The sequence below is a fragment of the Dipodomys merriami genome, unplaced genomic scaffold (assembly GCF_024711535.1).
Source record: "Dipodomys merriami isolate MVZ:Mamm:240054 unplaced genomic scaffold, mDipMer1.0.p SCAF_53, whole genome shotgun sequence".
NCBI classification, from domain to species: Eukaryota; Metazoa; Chordata; class Mammalia; order Rodentia; family Heteromyidae; genus Dipodomys; species Dipodomys merriami.
Genome location: NW_027206102.1, coordinates 7,939,599 through 7,950,697, shown reverse-complemented (window position 1 = coordinate 7,950,697; position 11,099 = coordinate 7,939,599). Strand labels below are relative to the sequence as shown.

The following is an 11,099-nucleotide window of genomic DNA, read 5'->3' as shown; positions in this document are numbered from 1 at the left end:
TGAACACTGCACTGCCTGGGGACCCTATCTCTGTTTAACACTGTATTTCGGAAAGAATGACCTCCCAATTCCAGATGGAAACAGACTGCAGGTCTTATGGAACAATCATTTCCACATTGTAGCTCAACTAAGTTGTTTACCATTAGAAATATTTTGATTGCTTTTTATACCAACATTTTGAGAGAAAGGTACTACTTTAAAATGCTATTAAAGTAAGACATATAAAAATCACCTTTGACCCTAGATAAATATTTTACCTTTCTTGTACCCAAAAATGCAGTCTCACATATCATTAATGAATTAAAGCCTCTCCAACTTGTGAGTACAATTGGTTTAAAAAGACATAAAGGGCTGGGAAGGTGGCTCAATGGTAGAGCGCTTGCCTTGCATGCGTGAAGCCCTGGATTTGATTCCTCAGCACCACATTAAAAAAAGAAAAGAAAAAAAGCTGCAAGTGGCACTGTGGCTCAAGTTGAAGAGCGCTATCCTTGAGCTGAAAAGCTGAAGGACAGCGCCCAGGCCCAGAGTTCAGGCCCCACTACCAGACTCCCTCCCCCCGCCCAAAAAGACATCAATACTACTATATTTGTTCAAAATTTATGATACTGAAGATTCAATTGTAAACTGTTAACACTTGAAAATAACTCTTTTTCTTGGGAGTAGGAAACAAAACACAAGATTAATCCTAATCATTTCCAAAGACATTTATTTATACTACAAATTCACTCTTAAAACTACAAAGATTCTAAAACTAACTGAAGCATAGTGTCACAAAGTGCATAATTTAACTTCATCATGTACATTTAAAGGACTGTGCTAATAGAAAACAAAGTTATACTAAAAATTAGCTCACACAATTCACTTCCATTATTTTATTCTATATACTTTAGTTTCATAAAAACTGTCTTTTGATAAAATGATGCATAAAAAGCCTATATACCCACTTACATTTTCAGATTTTAACAATGTTTATTTTAGAAATGTCTTTAGCTGTATAGTCAATGAACTGAAATAACACTAAAGTATTCAAAGGGTTTTCAGAAATTGCAAGACTCGCTTTTGCATGTTATTTATATTGGAAAAGATATTCAAAAAGCCTTATTTGTTAAAGTTGTGATAGTTACTTCCACAAAAGTACTATTAATGAAGAAACCTTTGTATGTAAAATACAACTTAAAATGCATCCACAATCTGGAGGTGACACATGCTTTTTTTGTTTATTTGTTTTTGCAATGTATAGCTAACAAACATATACACAATACTGTTTTTCAGTCAATATGATCGGATATTCAAACCTAAAAAATATGGGATTTATTCTTAGTGTGAATAGATACTATCTTATAAAGAATGTTATTTTCAACAGAAATCCGGAAAGAGTTAATCCACCTTGAGTTTCACAGGAATAACCAGAGTGTAATACCTGTTTGGTCAAGTCAGTCAAACTCACTCCATGAGTATATCTTAAAAGTATAGCCAATTTAAGAGGTCAAATACATATTTTGTACTGACAGTCATCTTACAGCAATAACTTACTACTTAAATATATGTGTATCTTCTTGCCTAACATATACAAAGAGCTGAAAGTGATCTCTTTTATCTAACTTAATGTTGTAAATGCTTTAATTATGATGATGTTATTATTTGATGAATATAATGTACAGAAGGGTGGTTCCACTGAAATGACAGTATGGAACACTGATAAATAACAACATTGCAAAATAGTACTTTTCAGCCTCTCTCTGTCCTCATTGGCAAGCAACATGGCAACCGCACACACTTACACACACACACACACACACACACACACACACACACACATTTGTGCACATGTACACACACATTTACATGCAAGGCAAATTCAGGGTTTATTGTACAATAAAGTTCAAATAAAATATTAGTGATAAGGATAAGGATAATGGGTGTAGAGGAACACATAGAAAAGGAAGTTATTGGTATAGGAAATTTGTTTAACAGGATCCTAACAGAGAACTTCCCAAACATGCAAAAAGACAGGCCTATTCAGATACAAGAAGCTTTTAGAATTCCAAATAGACCAGAAAAGAATAGGACATCCCACCGTCACATTACAATCCACACAGGATCAACTCAGACCAAGAAAAGATCCTTAAAGCTGTGAAGGAGAAAAGATTAATCACCTATGAAGGAAAACCATTTAGAATCACATCAGATTTCTCAGCAGAGACAATCAAAGCAAGAAGAGCCTGGAATGATGTATCCCATGCCCTAAAAACAAACAACTATCAACCAAGAATACTGTACCCAGCTAAACTCTCCTTCATAACTGAAGGCCAAATAAAAACCTTCCATAGCAAAGAAAAATTGAAACAATACATCTCCACCAAACTAGCCCTGCAAAAGATTCTTAAAGATGTCCTACACATAGAAAACCAAGAAGAACGCAACAAAGGCCAAGAAACTGCACCCAAACTGAGAATCCAAGAACCATAGAAAGAACCTAGTTTTCACAGCCCCCGAGAAGGTGGATACATGGCAGGAAGTGCCAAATACCACTCAGTCCTTTTTATCAACATTAACGGACTTAACTCTCCAATTAAGAGACATAGACTGTCTAGTTGTATTAAAAAAAAAGTTCCTTCTATCTGCTGCCTTCAGGAGTCACATCTTGCCCATAAAAACAAACACATTTTCAATGCTAAAGGCTGGAACAAAATCTACCAAGCAAATGGCCCCCATAAAAAGGCAGGAGTTGCAATCCTAATATCAGATAAAATAGACTTCATATTAAAATTTGTGACAAGCGATAAAGAAGGTCGCTACATACTAATTAAGGGTTCTCTCCTGCAGGAGGATATTACAATTCTAAATATCTATTCGACAAAAAATGTAGCACCCAAATTTATCCAAGAAACACTACTTTCCCTCAAATCCCACATAGATGCAAATACATTAATAGTTGGGGATTATAAAACACCACTCTCCCCACTAGATAGATCAACTCGGCAAAAACTAAACAGAGAAACCACAGATCTAAACAGCTGCAGAGATCAACAAGATTTAACAGACATCTACTGAATATTTCACCCAGCAGCATTAGAATACACGTTTTTCTCAGCAGCACAAGGTACATTTTCTAAAATAGACCACATTTTAGGCTACAAAGCAAACTTGTCTAAATTCAGAAACAGAAGTTATACCTTACATTCTCTCTGACCACAAGGAAATAAAACTAGAACTCAACACCAAAAGCCACCAAAGAAAGGACGGTAACACATGGAGGCTGAACTACACACTGTTGAATCACGAGTGGGTCATGGAAGAGATTAAAAAGGAAATTCAAATGTTCATGCTATTCAACAAAAATGAACACACAAATTACCAGCTCCTTTGGGACACAGCAAAGGCAGTACTCAGAGGCAAGTTTATAGCTCTGAACTGCTACATCAACAAATTGGGGAGATCTGAAACCAACAATTTAATGACATATCTAAACCTCCTTGAAAAGAGCAGCAAGATAAACCCCAATCCAGTAGACAGAAAGAAATAATTAAAATTAAATCAGAATTAAATGAATTAGAATCCAAAAAAACTATAGAAAGAATCAACAAAACAGATTTGGTTCTTCGAAAAAATTAACAAAATTGACAGACCCTTAGCAAATCTTATCAGGAAAAGAAGAGAATACACCCAAATAAATAAACTCAGAAATGAGAATGGAAACATCACCACAGAAACAACCAAGATTCAGAATATTATAAGGGAATATTTCTCAAAACTTTATGCTAATAAGTTTGAGAACTTGACAGAAAGGGACCTTTCCCTAGCAAATGTTGACATTCCAAAACTAAACCAAGATTAGTTAAACCATCTTAACAGATCCATATCAAGCATTGAAATAGAAACAGCAATATGAGACTTCCCAGCTAAGAAAAGTCCAGGACCAGATGGATTTACAGCGGAATTCTACAAGGCCTTCAAAGCAGAGCTCACACCAATACGCCTCTAACTCTTCAATGAAATTGAAAGAAAAAGTTCACTACCGAACACATTCTATGCAGACATCATAATCCTCATCCCAAAACCAGGCAGCAACTCATCAAAGAAAGAAAACTGTAGACCCATTTCTTTGATGAACATTGATGCAAAACTTCTCAACAAAATTTTGGCCAATCGACTTCAACAATTCATCCAAAAAATCATAAACCAATATCATACAGGATTCATTTCAGGAATGCAAAGCTGGTTCAATATATGCGTATCAATTAATATAATTCATCACATCAACAGGAGCAAGGATAAGAACCCCATGGTTATCTCAATAGATGCAGAAAAAGCATTCGAGAAGATTAAACACCCTTTTATGATGAAGGTTTTGGAACAATTAGGAATCCATGGAACATTCCTCAATACAATAAAGGCTGGATATGACAAACCTACAGCCAGCATTATACTCAATGGTGAAAAACTAAAGCCATTTCCTCTTAACTCAGGAAAAAGACAAGGATGTCCACACTCTCCACGTCTGTTCAAGCTAGTATTAGAATGCCTAGCTACAGCAATAAGACAAGATGCAAACATAAAGGGGATCCAAATAGGGAAAGAAGAAATAAAACTCTCCTTCTTTGCAGATGACATGATCTTGTATTTAAAGAATCCCATAGACTCCACTCCCAAATTACTCAAGCTGATTCAAAACTTTGGCAAAGTAGACTGGTATAAAATTAAGCCCCCAAAATCAATGGCTTTTCTGTATGCCAACAATGAGAAAAGTCTGGCTGAAATTATGAAAGTAACTCCATTTGTAATATCCCCTCAAAAAATAAAATACCTAGGAATTAACTTAACCAAAGGAGTGAAGGACATTTACGATGAAAACTTTAAAATCTTGGAAAAGGAAATCAAAACAGAACTTAGAAAATGGCAAAACATTTCATGAACCTGGATTGGAAAGATTAACATCGTGAAAATGGCAATACTTCCCAAGGCTATCTACAAATTCAATGAGATACCTATCAAAATTCCAACCTGGTTCTTCAAGAAAATAGAAGAGGCATTCTAAAAATTCATATGGAACAATAAAAGACCCCGAATAGCAAAAACGATCCTCAATGGAAAGAACACTACTGGAGGAATATCAATACCAAATTTCAAACTCTACTATTAAGCCATAGTAATCAAAACAGCTTGGTACTGGCATAAGAACAGACCTCAGTACCAATGGAATAGAATTGAAAACCCAGAAATGAACCTACAGACTTATAGCCATCTAATATTTGATAAGGGAGGTAAAAAAATAGAATGGAAGAAACACAACCTCTTCAGTAAATTGTGCTGTCAAAATTGGTTAACTACTTGTAGAAAACTAAAGCTAGATCCTTTTATATCACCCAGCAGAAGAATCAATTCCAAATGGATCAAAGACCTCGGAGTCAAACCAGACACTCTGAAAACATTACAGGATGGAATAGGAGAAACCTTAGGTCTCCTTGCTCAGGCCGAAATTTTCTTTATAGAGACCCGGAAACACAAGAAATCACAGAAAGGTTGGACAAATGGGATTGCATGAAGTTTCAGAGCTTCTGCATGGCAAAGGACATAGCTAGCAAGATCAATAGAAAGGCCACAGATTGGGATAAGATCTTCAATAGCCATAAAATGGACAAGGGTCTCATATCTAAAATATACTTGGAACTTAAAGAATTAAATCCGCCACCAACAAATCCTCAAAGAAACATCTGCCCAATAAATAAGTGGGCTAAAGACATAAAGAGAAACTTCTCTGAAGAAGAAAGAAGGATGGCCAATAGAAACATGAAGAAATGCTCAATCTCCCTAGCCATAAAAGAATTGCAAATCAAAACAAAATTGAGATACCACCTCACCCCAGTTAGAATGGCAAAAATCAAGAACTCTAACAACAGATGCTGGAGGGGATATGGACAGAAGGGAACCTTACTGAATTGTTGGTGTGAGTGTAAACTTGTTCAACCACTTTGGAAAGCAGTATGGAGGTATTTCAAAAGAGTTCATATTGAGCTCCCCTATGACCCGGCAAAATACCACTTTTGGGTATTTACCCAAATGTTTACAAACAAGACCACACTAAAGCTACCAGCACAACTATGTTTATTGCAGCATTATTTACCATAGCTAAGATATGGAACCAACCCAGATGCCCCTCAGTAGATGAATGGATCAAGAAAAAGTTGTATATATACACAATGGAATTCTATGCCTCCATCAGAAAGAATGACATTGCCCCATTTTTTAGGAAATGGAAAGACTTGGAAAAATTTATATTAAGTTAAGTAAGCCAAGCCCAAAGAAACATAGGTCCCATGGTTTCCCTTATTTCCAATATCTAGTATATGTATGTGTCAAGAAGAAAAGGTCAGATAATGTGATATTAGAAAAATGAACCCTTAGATATGTATTTTAATGTTTTTTTTTCTTTCATGCATTTGTTTCTAACGCATTTATAAGATTATTTCTTTGTTGCTTTGTATCTCCCTCCCCCACAGTATAACACCTGCTTTCACTATATTTGATGTTGGTACAATTTGTAGAGGAGAGGTGGAAAAACAAGTCGTTTAAGGATACAGTTAGACCCGTTGCAACAATGAGAAATACATGTTGTCATGTCGAAAACGAACTTTACAACTTTGGTGCCGGGGGGGGGGGGGGGGAGGGAGGACGGGGCAGAGGATTGGGGGGGTCGGGGGGAATCTGGGAAGGGATGTGAAGGGCAAAGAAAGGAGGAATATGCAATGCTTGATAAGAAATGTACTCATTATCTTGCCCATGTAATTGTAATCCCTCTGTGCAGTATGTTCACAAAAAAATAAAAAATAAAAGAAAAGAACCTAAGGGATATGAGAACCAAATTATTATGATATTTCACTAGATATCCTATGAGAAAGCAAAACAAAATGCACCAGAAGAAAGCTCAGAAAATCTGAATATAATACAGGCCTATTTGTCCTCACTAAGTGTCATAAATGTATATGTTAATTCTAAGGAGACTTAAGTTCTAATAGCATTCGAACTACTGGAAGACACTCATGATTTACCGATACAAATTATGTCCATACAGGTAGACCCATGGCAACAGTGAAATGTACGAGTGGTTATGTTGAAAATGAACTTTACAACTTTCGTGCAGGGGGTGGGGAGGAGAGGGGAGAAGGGAAGGTGGGGAGGATTGGGTGGGGAGGATGGAAAGGGACAGGAAGGGGAAACAACGGAGGAGGCTACAATGCTTGATAAGAAATGTACTCACTATCTTGCCCATGTAATTGTAACTCCTCTGTACAGTATTTTCACAATAAAAAAACAAAGTATGTCCAAAAAATATTAGTGGTTAGGAAAAATGATAATTTGCCTTATTACAAAATAATTCATAATCCACTCACCACGGTGGTTACATTTTCCCTGTCTCTGCACATGTGACCATTTAATTTATTTTTAGTTCATTCATTCATTCATTAGTTTGGTGCTAATACTAGAGCTTGAACTCAGGGCCTGGCTTGGTCTCAGAATTTGTTATTTATTTTGATTTAGTTTTCTCAAGGCTAGCATCTTACTGCTTATAAGAAAGCTCCATTTCTAGCTTTTGCTGGTTACTTTCAAACCAGAATCTAATGGGCTATTTTTCTTTGTCTGGTTTCAAACCACAATCATCAGATTTTGTCTTTCTGATTAGCTAGGAATAAAGACATGAGCCACCAGTGTGGCTCCTACTTTTTCCTATACTTATCTATTGCACATACTTAGATAGCAATTTAATATTGAGAGTATAGAAGGAAGATGTACAGTGATTATATTGTTCTGTCAGAAATTCAAGTTAGTAATGTAAATTTCTTCTTAAGACCATACACAAAAAATACTTAAGAAGAAATCTGATGATTTGTTTGTGTGTGTGTGTGTGTGTGTGTGTGTGTGTGTGTGTGTGTGTGTGTGTGTGTGTGTGTGTGTGCTGTTGCAATATGTTCCACATATAAGCACTGTGCAGGTGTGTCCAGCCATTCACAGTTATTGGATAAATATCTGCCTTGAGATACCAACTGATGGACAATGTCTATGTGTCCACTCTAGGCTTCCCGATGAAGAGGATTATACTTATCCTCATACATAGTATTCATATGAGTGGCCTTTTTGGAAAGTAGTGTCTGCACTGTAGTAAGCTGCAAGTCAAGCACTCTACACTGAGCCACCTTCCCAGGCCAAGGATTAAGATTCTTATCTGTAATTTGGTCAAAGCTATGTCTCTTTATGTAGGCGACTAACAATGTATTGACTAATTTCAAGTAAATACATAAATTCTATTTCCATCTTTTTTAAAAAAATAAAAAAAAAAACTTGTTTGCTCTGTAAATTGAGTAGAAGCATGGATTTTCTGGCTAGCTAGGTCATTGCACATCTGTATCTCTTTTCCTCTCTCTGTTTTATGGTTCTCATAGACAATATGATTGCTCCATAATTATCCTAATTTATTTTGCTTTTCTATTTTTGGTTGCATCATTTCACTTTCTGCTCTGCCATTTCCCAAAACAGCACCACATGAATAGAAAAATATAGAAGTGGTGCTGTGGCTCAAGTGGTAGAGCGCTTGCCTTGATTTGAAGAGCTCAAGGACAGTGCCCAGGCATAGAGTTCAGGCCCCACAACTAATTTTTAAAAAAAAAGAATCTCAATACTTGATAATTCTACTAACAGATCTGACTGAAATCAGTTGATTCACACTTTTCCTGTAAAATGAAAGAATAGATCCAGGCTAGGAAAGCAGCTAGAGAAGGCAGGCAGATTGTATCTGTAACAAAACTTTGTGGAAAATGGAATCGAGGATTACTTACTGGTGATTCACTTGTACTTGACGCATGATTCTGAATTATTGCTTGCTGATTCTGAACTATTGCTTTGATCATTATATTCTCCAAGAAGAAAAAGTGAAATTTAGAAAAAGTGAAATTTAATTGATAGCAAAGGACTACTAATACATTTTGACTTCTCATTAAGCATCTTCAATCATCAAAATCACCTGAAGACAATAGATAGGCCTATTTTTAGATGAAAACAAGTGTCTTTAAAAAAAAAACCAAGAATTTAGGTAGTCATACAAAGGACTTCTATTTTATTACTGCATTATACATTTTTTCTAATGTTGGATACCAACATTAGAAAGCTATTAGAAAGCTCATAAATCCCATATGTTGAATAGTGAGTTCTCGTACACTATAACATGGTATTTCCCAAATCATTTACATAGAAGGCATTGTTTCCTATTTTCTCTTTCCTAGAATAAGCTGCACATGAAGACACCACTGGTCCTGATTTTCAGTCTGTACCTTTGAATACTGAGGAAAATCTTTCCTCTGCTCCCTATAATTCACTACTCTCCAGTTAGAATAATTTAGAATAGTAAAAATGGAAAAAGACAAAATATATCATGGTGAAAAAACATATGCAGAACATTCACCAGTTTTTTCTGACCAGTTCAACCAATGTGAACTATTGGGGAAATACATGGACACCTCATTCCCACTGGTACTCAAAATCTCTGGTTAGGCAATTCTGACGAAGACAAGGAACAAGATGAAAAATGAGGAATGGTATCAATTGCAAGAAAAAAATGGAGTAGGATCCAAGAAAATTTCTTCTTTGGGATGTTGAAATGTATCGACTTACTGTGGTGTGAACACTGCTTTCCAAAATGGCCACCCAGATGAATTCTAGGGATGAGGATGAGTATACCCTCTTCATTGGGAAGCCTAGAGTGGACACTTAGACATTGTCCATTAGTTGGTAGCTCAAGGCAGATATTCATGCAATAACTCTGAATGCCTGGACACGCCTGCACAGTACTTATATGTGGAATAATATCAGAATGGCTTCTTTATTACTTCATCATGATGCAGATACCAATCCCCAAACTAAAGGCCTCTTGACCTCCTTGCATCTTGCTGCTGGGAATAGAAATAGCAAAGATACTCTGTATCTCCTTGTGTTGAACCATTATATCAAACCAGGTCTGAAGAACAATTTTGAAGAAACTGCATTTGATATTTCCAAAAGGATAAGTATGTATCACTACCTCTTTGAAGTTGTCGAAGGCTGTACAAATTGTTCTCCTAAGTCGTAATGGTTTGATTTCTTAAATTTCAAAAATGCCAGTCCATCTTTGGTGTCCCTACAAATTTTTTTCACAATGCAAAGCAGCAGCAATATCTTACAATAAATATTTATGTATTCCATGGTATACTTCCAAGTGAATTGCATGACTTTGATATCAAAATGTATTCAAGAGATGTTTGTATACATCTATAATGATTTCTGCAGAGTTTGTGATTCTTTAAATCAGAAATAATTTTAACTTATCTGTTGAAATGAATAGTATAGAAACTAAAGATGTTCCGGGTGCTTTTCTGAAAAAAGAATATCTATGTTTGTGTAATATCCATAATCTATTTCATTCTCTCCTAGATATAATACTTTGAATTCTACATTGTTATATAATGTATGGATTCATTGATAAATGTGACCTTTCAGATTGCATTCCACATAGAAGAATTTTAAGACTCCTTTTTTTCGTAGTTTCTTATATTATTTTATTTCTTTGGGATAAAATGGCAATATTATCTAATTTCAAGTTTTGTAAAGGTTATACTATGTAAAGGCCTTTCTAAGGTGAAAATTTAATACACTGATGTCAAACTAACCTTTAATTCTATGAATTACATGTATTGTTACACTTGTATTTTTGTAATCAACTTTTTAATAACTGTTTTTCATATCTTGCATCAGAAGAATGAAAAATATGGAATACTTCACAAATTTTCATATCATCCTTGTGCAAGTGCCATGTTAATCTCTGTATTGTTGTAATTTGGGTAGACCTGCTGCTGAAGCATGTAGTATCCTCTAAATTTAAGTAAGTAATGATACAATCTTTATACAGGCATTTATCCATGGTTGCCTATTTGTAACAAGGAACCCTTATTGTTCCTAAAAATGCTATTGATCTTATTTCTCTAAGTACAGTGGAAAAAAACTTATATAGTTCGGTCGATTGCTCACATTTACAATTTTTTTGTCAATGACTATTTTGTCATTTTCATTTTAAA

The 11,099-nt window shown here is 35.3% G+C and overlaps 1 pseudogene; it reads right to left on the bottom strand.

The window, feature by feature from the left end:
- Window positions 1–10,786: 10,786 nt before the first annotated feature.
- LOC138811470 (U6 spliceosomal RNA) lies at window positions 10,787–10,886 on the bottom strand (annotated as a pseudogene).
- Between the last annotated feature and the right edge of the window lie 213 nt (window positions 10,887–11,099).